Genomic DNA, 14,122 nt, shown 5'->3' with positions numbered 1-14,122 from the left:
TTTAACTGACTCAGCCGCCATTTTTTTTTTTTTGCTTGGATTACAACGGAGAAAGCCCGCCAAACAAACGATGCTGCCCCAAAAGAAAACACCAGGAATCAGCCAACCGCGCCAAACACACACAAACCAGTAACTTCTACTCACCCAAACCTTTCACCTAGCACATCACAAGTTAAGGCTGGCAGTTGCAAACTGTAAGCTGACCAAAGGCACAGCACAGCACAGTGAGGCTCTGTTTAATTAATTAATTTTTTTTTTTAACTGGAAAGAAGAAAAAAGGCAGAGCCCAAAGGAAACCCCTCAATCCACTAGAGGGGAGGGTGGAGAAGGGACCTGGGAGGGCCCAGGTGTAGCTCCCAAAGCTGGCACCGCTCAGCCAGACACCCCTTTCTCTCTGAAGAGAAAAATTCTCAACAGAAGAAATGAAAATTTATTGAAATTCACCCGGCACAGCCAGAATCCAGGAGCTAGATGGAAAGCGACTACCCCTGCTGGGAGATAGAGCATATTGGATGGACAGGAGGAATGCCAGTCTATAAGGCCACCTGTTAATCAGTTTCTCTATCTCCACCTGCTGGTTGATGTGAGCTATCCCACTAGTCTCTGGATTCATCAGCTGCTGCGCTAAGGAAACTTCAATTATTTGTGATTATTGATTGTTAGTGGCACCGATAATGATCCTCTGCTTTTTGTACTGCAGGAATTAAGCTATGGAACGCATTGGTGAGACAGTTACGGTGGTGTTCTGATTGGTTAAGAGTTTTAAAAAATTATTGCAAATTCAAGGGAATGCTTGAGTACCTGAATAAATTAATGTAATCCATTCTGAGCTCCCTTGGGAGAATGGTATAGAAAACTGAATAAATAAATTGTTTGTTACGGCATTTTTGTGAAATGTTCAAGGTTTTCAGTAGCACAGCGGGTTATTTTAAGAGTAATTGTTTTTAAGATTTTGTTTTGTTATGTTTATTCCTACGTTTTTATGTTCATACTCTGTAAACCGCCTAGTATATAAATTTTTAAAATAAATAAAAAGAAGTAAATCCTCTATAATAAAATCCTAAGCGCACATGCACACTTAGGACGGCGTGTTCCTTGACAGCATAATGTGTTCCTCCATGCCGAATTCCATTTTCGAACATGGAGGCAGGGAACACGCCAGCGACTCCCCCCTCCTGCCCTCACTCACCAACCGCTGCCGCCACTGCTGCTCCTCTTCAAAGCAGCCTGCTGAGGTTCGCCGGCAGGCTGTAGCGAAAGAACCAAGAAGGAGAAGGAACAGAAAGTAGCAACAGAAGGAAAGAGAAGGAGATAGCAGAGGAAATTGCAGCATGAGCTTTGCCCATCAATACCTGGAAGAGCAGCGACAGCGGTTCGTGCTGGTGGGCCAGAAGAGACCAGGAAGCCAAATGATGGACAGGGGGAGCAGGTAAGGGGTGCTGCTGGACAGGGGGAAGGTAACAGGAAGGGAGAAGGCCTACTGCTGGACTGGGGGAGCAGGGAAGAGGTGCTGCTGGACAGGGGGGAGGAAAAATGAAGGGAGAAGGGCTACTTCTGGACAGGGGGAGCAGGGAAGGGTTGCTGCTGGAGACAGGGCAGGTAAAAGTAAGGGAGAAGGGCTACTGCTGGACAGGGGGAGCAGGCAAAGGGTGGTGGTGGACAGCCGAGGAAAGAGAGAGACAGAAAGAAGGAAAGACAGACAGACAGAGAGCGGCAAAGGAGAGAGAGAAAGAAACTAAACTAAACTAAACCTTAAGTTTATATACCGCATCATCTCCACAGATGTTGTGGAGCTCGGCACGGTTTACAAGAACTTAAAATATAGGAAGAGAAGGGAAAAAAAAAAAAGGTTTACATGAACTTATATATAGAAGAGAAGAGTAAGGGGGGATAGAATTACATTTTAGTGAAAAGCCAGGTTTTCAGTTGCTTGCGGAATAATTGGAGGGAGCCCAGGTTCCGCAGCGGGGTAGTAAGGTCATTCCAAAGACCTGTAATTCTGAAGAGAAAGGATTTTCCCAGTTTGCCTGCATAGCGAATACCGTGTAGAGAGGGGAAGGATAGTTTATACCTTTGGGTGTGTCAGGTAGAGTCAGGACTCGAGGAGTTATAAGATAATGGGATTAAGGGAGGAAGGATGCCGTGAATGATCTTAAAAGCCAGGCAGGAGCATTTGAAATGGATTCTGGAAATCACTGGGAGCCAGTGAAGTTTGGCTAGGAGTGGGGAGACATGGTCAGACTTGCGTTTTGCAGACTTGGCTGCAGTATTCTGGATTTGCTGGAGTCTTTGAAGACTTTTTTTTGATAGCCTTAAGTAGATGGCATTGCAGTAGTCTAATTTGGAGAGGATGATGGATTGGACAATGTTGTTGGCGAAAATAGGATCTTACTTTCCTCAACATGTGGAGGCTGAAAAAGCATGAATTAGCCAAGGAGTTGAGGTGGTCATTGAGGGAGAGAGAAGAATCGATAATGATGCCAAGACAGACACACACATCTATTCTAGCACCCGTTAATGTAACGGGCTTAAAGACTATTCAGTAAATAATGTCCAAATAGCAACCCTTATCTATCAGTCTCTATCCTTATCTATCAGATGACACTAGACTACATTTATCTCAAAGCATATTATCTGATATTCCCTCCAAAATGTTTTAAATTTCTTTTAATTCTATCAAGTTAGTTGACTTTTCTAAATCTAATGAATTCCTTTTTTTTTTTTCACTTTATACTGAAAAAAATTGCACTAAATTTTTTGTTGTAAGTTGGAGCAATTCCAGAGCTAGCAGTATACTGTCTGTGCCAAGTGAAAGATGGAACTAACTTAAAATTGTTGATGAATTCTCAGCTTCATTTATAATTTGATCAAAATATTTTTCTTTGCTTCAGTGACCACTATCTTGTATTGTTTTATTTCACTCTTACAATTAGAATAAGACAGCTGATCCTGCTTTTTCATCCAAATCCTCTCTAGTTTCCTAGAGTATTTCTTGAATGCTATTAATGGATTCTGAAAACTATCGGTTATTAGCTTTCTTCTGGGTTTGTTTGTTTTTAAAATTTGCACCGGTGCCAAATAATTCAACACAGTAACAGGGAAATTCTATAACCAGCGCCTAAACTTAGGCATCGGTAGGCGCCCTGCCAATGCCTAAGTTAAATGAAAAACGCCATCAGAAATGGCAAATAAACAGCAGTGTTGAAACGCCTACCAATGCCTAAATTAAAGACAGCTGGCATCACAGCTAGGTAGCCGCTTTAGGCCACGGAATGCCACAGAAGGTGTGGCCAACACCGGAATTGGCATCAGACGGTCTAAAGCGGTTTCCTAGCCACAATTCATGGAAAGATAGGTGGCTGAAATGTAGGCCCAGAAAACCCTGGCCTACATTTCAGTCACATTCCTATGTAGCCATAAACTGCAGCTATAAACTGATCATGACAGGGAAAGTTATCCCCAATCAGCTGAGTAAGTAGTGCTCCCCAAAGCCGTGGCTTCATCAGCTTAGCGGCTATGGCAGGGGACACCCTCCCCCGAATTGGCAGATGACTACTCCCTCCTGCCTGCAGGCCCCCCTGAACCTATGAGCCACCCTAACCGCCGAAACCCGAACTCCCCCCCACAAAACCATGAAAATTGTCAGACCAACCCAATGTTCTCATTTAATAAGATCGACCAAAGATGTTGTCAAATTAGAAGAATGTGCAAAAGAATTCAATGTATGGCCTTTGAAGTGAGTAGAACAAACAGGGCACAGTATCAAATTTAAAGAACCCAATAACTGAGTAAATAAAATAACCAACAGATTCTTAATTTCTTCAATATTGATATTTCAGTCACCTAGAACAGTTAAGGCCTCTTTTAGGAAGCCATTTAGCATAGGCCACTGCGGTAAGTGCCCCGAAGCCCATAAAGATTTAAAGGACTTCAGGACCGTTGCAGCATGGCAGCTGCTAGTACGGCTTTGAAAAATTGGGGATTCTATATTTTTTTTAAGTAGAATGATAACTAATGAGTTCAAATAAATTTTGTTGACCAGTGTTCCAATTTCCTAGATGCCTACAGATTAAGATTAGCCCTACCATGGTCTCATAGTCTTGAGCTGTATTTTGACATCCCATGAACTCTAAACTAAACTAAACCTTAGGCTTATATACCCCATATTCTCTATAACAGTAGATCTCAGCACGGTTTACAAACTTAGAAAAGAGAACAAGTACAATGTGGATTTGGAATAGTATAGACAGGAGTGGAATTTACAACTTTGAAAAAAGCCAAGTTTTCAGATGTTTTCAAAATAGTTGGAAATAGCCCAGATCGCGCAGTTGAGCATGAAAATTATTCCACAACTCAGTAATTTTGAAAAGTAGAGATTTCCCTAATTTGCCAATGTAGATAACGCCTTTCGACGTAGGAAAGGACAATTTAAATTTTTGAGTAGATCTGGTAAAATGTCAGATCTTGCAGAATTCCAAGACAGGGGAATTAAAGGAGGAAGGATTCCATGCAAGTTTTTAAATGTTAAGCAGGCACATTTAAAATAAACCCTGGAAATTATTGGAAGCCAATGAAGTTTTTGCAGAAGTAAAGAGACATGATCAAATTTAATTTTTGCAAAGATTACCCTAGCCGCAGTATTCTGGATCATTTTGAAGTCTTTGAAAGCTTTTCTTGGTCAAACTTAAATAGACTGAGTTACAATAATCCAGCCTCGAAAGAATGATTGATTGAACAAGGACAGCAAAATGTTGTTGATGGAAACAGGATCTCATTTTCTTCAACTGGAGACTAAAGAAACATTTTTTTTACAAGAGAATTAAGGTGGTCGTTGAATGAAATAAAAACCTTTGTTAAGTGCTAGCCCACCTCCTTTCCTATCCAGTCTAGGAGTATGACTTGCCCTATATTCTCCAAGTTTTCAAGTTTATTAAAAAGTTTGTTATACCGCGGTGTACATCCAAAAGGGTAAAATTACATACAATTATAAAAACAGAACCTTAAGCTTCAGTTGACAAACAAAGGGCTAACAGGACTAATGGACTAACTGGGACATGAGGTAAATGGTAGAACTACATTATTTAAGGCAAAACCACAAAGAAGGGGTAGAAAACATAGGGGTAGGGATAGATTGCCAGGTAAATAGTTAAAAATATCAGGCGGATCGTGTCCTTAACAGGGACGCTTTTGATGTATAACTGTCCTAACAAGTAGATTTTTAATTTAGACTTGAAGTAAGTTAACAAGGTTTTTTTCTCATAAATGATTTGGTGTAGAGTTCCATAGGGATGGTGCAGTAACCAAAAAGATCTATTGATATGTCTAACGGACTGAATGGCAAGTAAGTTTTGAGATGTAGAGCAGAGGAGAATTTGAGGGGTGTATGGAATAAGTCTATTAATGAAATCAGGAAGATTAGTGGTACAGGTGTTAAATGTTAGTAAAAGGATTTTATAGGCTATTCTATGCTCTAGGAAGCCAATGGGTTTTACTTAGTAACAGCGTTAACATGGTCGTATTTCCTTGCATCAGATATAATTTTAACTGAAGCATTTTGCACAATCTGCAAGCGTCTTATTTCCTTCTGGGTTCTGCCTTTCTAAATGGGCAAATATCTAAAACATATGAAGATTCAAAGTCAAGGATCCATCTTTCTGTTATAAAAATCATTTTATTTCAATCTGCTTTTGACCCTGCTTAAACCACTAAAAGATTTGTCTTCTGTCAGGAGCGCAAATGATGCACCGCCTGACACCAAAGCACTAAATATTCGTTAGTCCTTACCCTATTTACTGTTGTAGTAGTGTACGAGTTTATTTATTGGTATCCAGCTTTATACAAAGCGGGTCACAGCAAATAAATATGCAGAATTTAAAAACACTAATACATACACAGAACACACTTAAAACAGAGAAATCAGCAACCAGTGCTCAAACATCTACAATGTGCTTAATTCCCATATTTCATCTTACAAAACATAAATTTCTCTGCTAGCATACGTGCATTGGAATCCCATTCCATTCCTGAGGGCCCATGCAGGAAAACATGCTCGTCCTTGACACCTTCAGACTCAACCGCCTAACAGGTAGAATATACAAATCAGCAGTGATTTCACTTTCCTTTATATCTATGATTTCCTTTCTATCTGTGTTATTTTTTTCTTTACTGTGAATCGCTTTGATTTGCTTGTGCAATTTATTGGCAGAATAGCAAAAATTAATAAAAGAAGTTTACCTCCCCATACCAAACTGAAGTTTCTTTCTACGAACATGGCAATCTTAATGTCAGACAGATAATGTTAATGTCAGACAGATAATGTCCTAGAAGACTAAAAATGTTCTCCTACTCGTTTTTGAATGTTAGCTATAGATTCTTTATCTTGACCACCAAGGGTGTAATTCTACATGGAGCTGCCTAGTTTCAGGCAGTAGGAAGGTATGTAAATGGCAGAATTCCAGTCATGCAGGTAAGCCAGCTAGCAGAAAGCTATGTGTCATAGGTTTATGGCACATACTTTGCCAGTAAGCAAGCACAAGAGCAGTTCGGGCAATGCACCTAGAATTCTGTAATTACACATTTACACACACATGTGTGCAATGTTCCCTCTATGCCACGAAAGCAGATATGCAAGTCATGACATGTTCTGAGCAGCAGTTGGTTTGGGCTGGGCTGCAAAGACAATTTTTGAAAATTATGCCAAATTATATTTTTAAAATTTGAAAAATTATTTCTATTTAACTGGAAAGAAAATATAAACCTGTATATAAAATATATGTACTGTACATATATAAAACATTATTTAAAAAGTAAAAAAAAAATAAGATTACAGTGGTGTGAAAAAGTTTAAAAAACCCTCCCCCATTCTGATTTCCCCTATTATTGCAATATGTCACATTGCACTTCAAGGAATTTTTTACTGTTCACTTCAATGAATTTTTTACTGTATACAATGTTATGCTATTACACTGCACTACAACCATAAAATAATTTACCTAGCAATGTTTTCGGTAAGTTGCCAAGGGCCACCAGGCTTCAGCTCTACTAGCCTTTAGTTTGCGGATTACCAAATATGATTAGAGCAGTCAGCTGAGAACTAGGGAAGCCAATGCTCAAATCCCACTGATGTTGCTTGAGATCTTGAACAAGTCAGTTAACCCTCCATTACCTCAGATACAAAACTTAAAAATTATAAGCGTTCCAAAGACAATAAAAATACCTACTGTACTTGAATGTAACTTGCCTTGAGCCATCACTGAGAACGATATGATCTAAATCCAAATCCAAAATCCAATACCAGGTATATTATGAAGTTAAGTAATGCAAAACACTACAAACATCACTCGGGACCTACAGAGCAATTCCGACATACCATAATAACCATAACAGCAGTAACTTCCACAAATCACAGAAACGCCTACCTAGGAAAAGACAGTACCAAAAACACTGCAGTGACCACTAGAACATCAATAAACCTATTGGATAACTAAACAAACCAGATTAAAACAGATCAATCATACAATCGATGCCAACAGATAGCCATATCTCTTTCAAACATGCAGAACACAGATCTTTTACCCAGTTTAGAATAAGTAACCACAATATAAAAATAGAAATTAAAATTAAACTGAGCCCCCAAGAAGCTAGACTCTTCATACAGTGCAACACCAGAGAAAGACAACCACTACATTACAAATTAACAAATACAAATTAAAAAAAGGAAAATGATACCATTTTATTGGACTAAATATATTTTTCAATTAGCTTTCAGGAGGTCAGAACTCTTTCCTCAGGTCAGGACAGTATACTGCTATTATGGTATCCTAGCCTGACATGAGGAAGGATGTTTTGGTTTCTAAAGTTAGTAAAAAAAAGGTATTAAGATTAATCCAATGAAAAGATAACACCTTATTTCCATTTTCTACATATTTACACATATTGTTTGTTAACACAGCTACCACACGACACCAGCCTCTGTTTTCTAGTATCCCCCCTTTCACTTCCCCCCTTCCATCATCTCTCTTCTCTCTGTTTTCCCACCACCACATCTGCCCTCTCTCTCTCACCTGTTCTATCAGAATCTGTCTCCTTCACTTCTATATAGCATCTGCTCCTCCCCCTTTCCATCCTTATCTTCCTCTTGTCTGTCTCCCATCCAGTGTCGGCAAATCTCTCTTCTCTTCCTCACTTCCATACGGCATCTGCTGTGCCTCATCACCTCTTCCCCCTCCATCATCTCCTGTTTCCCACATCATCTACCCTCTTTCTCTTCCCTCTTCCATACAGTATCTGCTCTCTTGCTTCCCCATCCCCTTCTATAAAGCATCTGCCTCCTCTCTCCCTTTTCATCAGTATCTCCTAGTGACTCCCTCCTTCCTTACAGCATCAATCCCCCTCTCTCTTTCCATCTAGTGTCTTCCTCTCTCTCACCTCCTCCCCTCTTTCATCACATCTCCCTCCTGTCTCTCCCATCTTCCATCCAGGCCTCTGTCTCCCTCCATCTAAACAGCTTCTTCCCCCTCTCTCTCCCATTCCATCCATATCTTCCTCCTAGCTGTCTCCCCTTTCATCCAGCCACCTCTCTCATCCCCCCTCACCTCCATCCAGTGTCTCCCTTTTCATTTCCCCCTTCCATCATCTCCCATCTTTGTCTCTTCCTCACACTATCTGCCCTCTTTCTCTCCCCTCTTCTAACTAATATCAGTCCTCTCTCTCCCATCCCCTTCTATAAAGCATTTGCCCCCTCTCTCCCTTTCCATCTGTATCTCCTAGTTTCTCTCCCCATCCATGCAGCATCAACCCCCTCTCTTTCCATCCAGTGTCTTCCTCTCTCTCACCTCACCACCCTTTCTTTAGATCTCCCTCCTGTCTCTTCCCCACCTGACACTTGGCTGCTGCTGCTTCTTGTGCCGTACTTCAAGAGCAGCACTTCCCCTCCTACCTCCAAAGGCCACCCCAGCCACTGCTGCTGCTTCTCTAAATGAGCAGAAACAGTTGCAAAACAGCCTACCTTGCTCTCTGCAGGACTGCAATCACAGCCTCAGTTCGTAGCCGGTCACACCCCTCCATTATCCTCTTCCGGTCCAGAGCCAGCAGCTGATCTTATTGAGGCTGTGAGTGCGGCAACCTATTTTGCTGCTACTGCTGCTGCTAGTTTAGAGAAGCAGCAGAAATGGCCAGGATGGTGGTGGGGGGAAGGGCTGCTCCTGCTTTGCCACAGTCCTAAATTGCTGCACAGGGTCTTCAAAATAGGTATGTGGCTGCACAGGGAACATTCCATGTGTGTGCTAACACCAAAGCATGGGAAGTTACAGTAGAAATAGGGCAGGTATAAAATTTCATACCTTAAATCTAGACACATTTTGGCCATTTGTGCCAAGAGAAAGTAGGCCTCTATTTTTCCTTTCTAGAATGGACTTACAAAGGGTGCCATAACCAGCGCCTATAGCAGACACTGTTAAGTTTTATTTTTCTAATTATACCGCTTATAAAAAAAGCCTTCATAGATCTGTTTTTACTACAGCTAGGATTTCCTCCACCACCACCCCACCCCCCACCCCCATCTCCATCCAATCTTAGTTATATAAATTCTGTCCATGATGATATGTTCCATTTGTTTCTTAATTCAGACTCTGAACCGCTTTCCTCTCCTCCTCGAGGCATTAAAAAGCCAAGAGGAGGAGGGGACATCCTGTAATGTAATTGCTATATTATAAAGAAGTGGCAGGCAAGAATAATAAGGGAGGTGGTGAAAGTGAAATACAGTAGCAGACATTAAAAGATGGGGGTGTAAATACAATACAAAGCTAAAGAGAAAGGAGAGAACAAAAGAGCAAAAGAAACGGGAAAGGGGAAAAAAAAAAAAAAGAAACGAAACCTCAGCTCAGCTTCCTGCGAGGACTGATGTTAGCTCCTTCAGCGCACATAATGAAGCCTGGAAATCATTCCAGAAATGCTAGGCTGCCACTACAGCCGCTCCCCATAATTAATACACCAGTCTTGCTGCTCTGCAAATACTCTGCTTGATAATACGGATGTATGGCCACTGGGCACATTTATTTTATATACATATTTATTTCACACACACAACCGTCCCTCTCAGCAGCAAAACTCACCATCATCTTCTTGCTAATATCTAGCTAAAGACTCCCTACCCCTCACACTAATTCTGGCAAAATGAGTTACAGCAGTCACGTTCCTTCAGAACCAAATATTCATCTATAATCAAACATCTGCTTGTCTTTATATTTTGGTGTAAAGAATTAGCCACTTCTGTAACCATTCGCAAGCATGTATCTGTGCACACCCAGGCACAGAGATTAATTCCAAACGGCAGGCAAATTTTTGTTCACTGTGCCATCTACTTGTTATGCTCCCGCCTCATGCAGGCTGTGCAGAGCCAGGGAACAATACGGTGCTGTTCCTCGGCTCTTCACCAGTGCCCTGCTCTGTTGTAATCTGTGTGCAAGGAGGCTTGCTCGCTCACTCAACATTCAGTGAAGCTTTTTAGACCACACAACATTAGGATTTAAACATGTTGGTTTTCTACTCATCCAAATGAGGCCAGGTATATAAAAAAAAAAAGCACATGAAATTTAGTAATTAAAAAAAAGTCTGTCAAAATATTAAATATATAGTAATTTTTTTGGGGGGTGAATTTCATCTGCAAAGGTAATTTCACATGTAGTTTATCTTCACAGTAATAATGAGCAGCTCTGCATGATTTTGCATCACACCAGCTCATTAACTATTGATGCTTATAAATTTCACAGGCAGAAACCTACAAAAAAAATTACTATTTGTGAAGGAGAGAAGCTTAACAACTAAAATCAGAAATGACGTGCACTATTTGGGAAAGCGTGCACTCGTTCCCATTTTAGCATGCAGAGCCACTTCCACAAGCTTCATCTTAGGTCTCAGAGAGTTACATACCCAAATTCAGCTCCATTTACCAAAGCAAGGGGCCCTTTTACGGAACTGCATTAAAGCTGCTAACATGGCATTATCAGCACTGTAGACAGTGGCATGAGCCTTTGCATAAAAAGCGCTGTTATTACATGCCTAATTTTGGGAGTAGACCAGGTCTGGACATGTAACAGCTAGTATATGGATCTTTTACCATATATATGCTAGCTGTCCCGACTGCCAGCATATATATGGTAAAACTTACCGCCTCCTCAAGAGGCAGCAGTAAGTGGAGCTGCGCTACCAGAAGTACAGAAGCACAGTAGCCGTCACAGGTTGCACAACAACAATCATCCTCTCCCCCCAATCATCTCTAAGAACATGCCCCTGATATTAACCCAAGCCAGTCCTGACCTCTCATACATCCCATGACAGCCCCGACACCCCAAGGCATGATTGAAGCATATGGGGGGGGGGGGCCGTGTTCGTTGGAGTGGATCCGAGGCATAATCATATCAATGAAAAGTAAAAACAGAGTCGAAACATAGTAATTCCCTTTAGAATGAAACAAGAAAATAACATTTTAATTAACTCTGGATAGTCCACATAAAAGAGAGAGAATTCAAATTCTAGAAGGAAAAATCCAAGAATTAAAAAAAAAAAAAAAAGGAAATAGCAGTAGAAATCTTCTTACTCATAATAACCCAAAATATATCAATTAGGACCAGATATTATTAAAGTTAATCCCAAAATTTAATGCATCTTAATAGAAGGGCCCTAGGGTTCCATAATCAAAAAACAGTATCAGTGATGGCAAATATTTTTAACTGCAACAGGATTAGAGTCCAGAATTGCAAGGCAGAAAACTCTTTCAAGGTTTATATTCATTTGACCACCAGTGGAATCAACTTACGTTTACCAAAGGTACAGGATTTCCACTATGCTGAAATAGAGCAAGGGTTCTCAGCTCAGTCCTCATCACTCATCTAATCAGTCAGGTCTGCAGGATATCCACAGTAAAAACGCATGAGCAAGTTGCATGTACTGCTTTCACAGTTTGCTGCACCACAGGGTCAAGGACTCCCATCAAGTTTCAATATATTCACTACTCAGGTCTATGCCTTAAACCACTGTATCGCAAACTGTATGCTGCGGCACACTAGATTCTGAGTGTGCCGCAAGAGGCACGTCCTTTAAGCAGTCAGCCGGCACTGGCACCTCTCCTCCTCTCTATATTCCACCCCCCCCAGCTTAGTAATGTTAAGATTAGCAAGCTCAGCGCCCCGTCTGGAGGGCCTCAGCACATGTTCAGATATTGACTTGATGGTGTCACACATGCACATGATGTCATTGTATCAACATCTACGTATGCCCAGAGGCTCTGCAGACGCGGCCCCAAGTTTCTTGTGCCCGAGCTTAAAAAAGTTTGAAGACACTGCCTTAATCAGATATTCTCTTGATGTTACAGAGAATACAATGAAAGTACCATAGCCAAAAAGCACATCAGTTATACTCTCAGACATTAACTATGAACACTAATACAGTATCGCAGAATAGTAATTAGTTCTAAGGTCCCTTTTTCTGTTTCATATGTAGTAGCAGGGATTTCTCTCTCTTTTTTATTCGATATTTTAGTGTAATGCAGCCAAAAACCCAGCCAGTGTTACACACAAATGTTATAATCTACCTGTTGTCAACAGGCCAACATTACAACGCGAGACCACCAACTTAAATACAAAGAGATGGAATACTATACATTACAAAATATGAAATGTATGCCTGGACATTGCATACATTCTCCCAGATGCATTCTTTGTTATGTATCCAAGAAATATCTCCCTCCTCTGATTGTCACTTGAGTGCTCCCATTTTTATTTAAACTGCTACAGTGGAATCACTCTCTTGGCCCGCAAGGCCTGCTTCCAGTTGCCTACCTGTCTTCAGTGCTTCAGAAGTGAATTTTGCTCATTAAAAATCATATAAATGCCTGTTAATGTGCTTAGATGTTCCTCTTCCTTGGCCATAGTTGGAATTTGCTCCATAGACATGACAGAATTAAACTAGATACTATGGGGTCCTTTTACTAAGGCGTGCTAACTGATTTAGCACACGCTAATGATTAGCACATGCTAAATGCTAATGCACCCATTATATTCTATGGATGCATTAGTGTGCCTTAGTAAAAGGACTCCTTAATGCAGAAGCCGCTTCTCCCAGTGAATTGCTTAATGCTTTTTTTCTTACCAATAAAATTACTATAAACAAAGTCTCTGGACTGTAACAAAAAATATATATGCATGTGCATTTTTTTAATGAGCGAAAAAGGACTAATGTAGTTAGATGTTCTTCAAATGGTCCTACAATATTTCTGGGAAATGTTTCAGGCAAAAGTTTTAGATAGGCTTTCAGTCTCTCTCCCCTCCCCCCCCCCCCCAAACAAACCCACAGAGAACCTGTCACTCAGGACAAAGTTTATCAAATTTGGCTTTTTTGCTTGCCTTGAAGGCAAAACATTCAATAACTAACCTAACCCAAACTGGAAATGTTATGATTTGTCTTTCAGTACTTTGATCCATCAGAACTGCACAATCATCAGAACTGCACAGCTATAAATAAGCATGTCATCTAAATTTTCTGTCTTTCTAAGACCAATCTATATGTGCAAGAAAGAGAGAATATTCTTTCTTTCTATCAGACTCTCTCAAAACTGAGTTGGGACCTCAAATGGAACCACAAAACCCACATTTGGGGTTTCAACCTGGGTGGGCTCTCTATAGATGAATAGTTATTCTGCACATGTGGGGGGAAATACAATTTTAATTTGGCTATTACCTTGGGGTCATGGGCACAAAAGATTGATATCCATTCATTAACTATTTATTTACATTATATTAATAAACTCCATGCTTTGACTTACAAAGAGAAACTTGCTTTTAGACTTCATATAAACATTTAAACCAAATATGTGAAAGTTTTTCTCTAATGCAGAGAGCTCAACAAATCCCAGGCCCTAGGTTGCCATGTCATCTAGAAATGCACCTTAGCACCAGGATTTCTTGCCCCCCCTCATGTTTTTTTTTTAATGTTGTGCTGCCACAGAAAAGAATTGGGGAGGGGGGGGCTCTACTTCTCAGCCCCAGAAGCCTTCTCCTCTGCATGGACAGGAAGTTGAAGCAGAGGCAAATATCTGCAGCAGAGGGAAAGCTTCTGGGTCATCTAA

At 40.7% G+C, this 14,122-nt stretch overlaps 1 protein-coding gene across 7 annotated transcripts in view; it reads right to left on the bottom strand.

Annotated features, from left to right (window-relative positions):
• PBX1 (PBX homeobox 1) overlaps positions 1 to 14,122 on the bottom strand; it is a 1,291,292-nt gene that overhangs the window by 1,259,304 nt on the left and 17,866 nt on the right. The gene's annotated exons all lie outside the window — the stretch shown is intronic.

Source organism: Geotrypetes seraphini, chromosome 10 (assembly GCF_902459505.1).
Source record: "Geotrypetes seraphini chromosome 10, aGeoSer1.1, whole genome shotgun sequence".
Classification (NCBI taxonomy): domain Eukaryota; kingdom Metazoa; phylum Chordata; class Amphibia; order Gymnophiona; family Dermophiidae; genus Geotrypetes; species Geotrypetes seraphini.
Note: the sequence above shows the minus strand (reverse complement) of the source record. Positions and strands in the feature narration are given on the sequence as shown.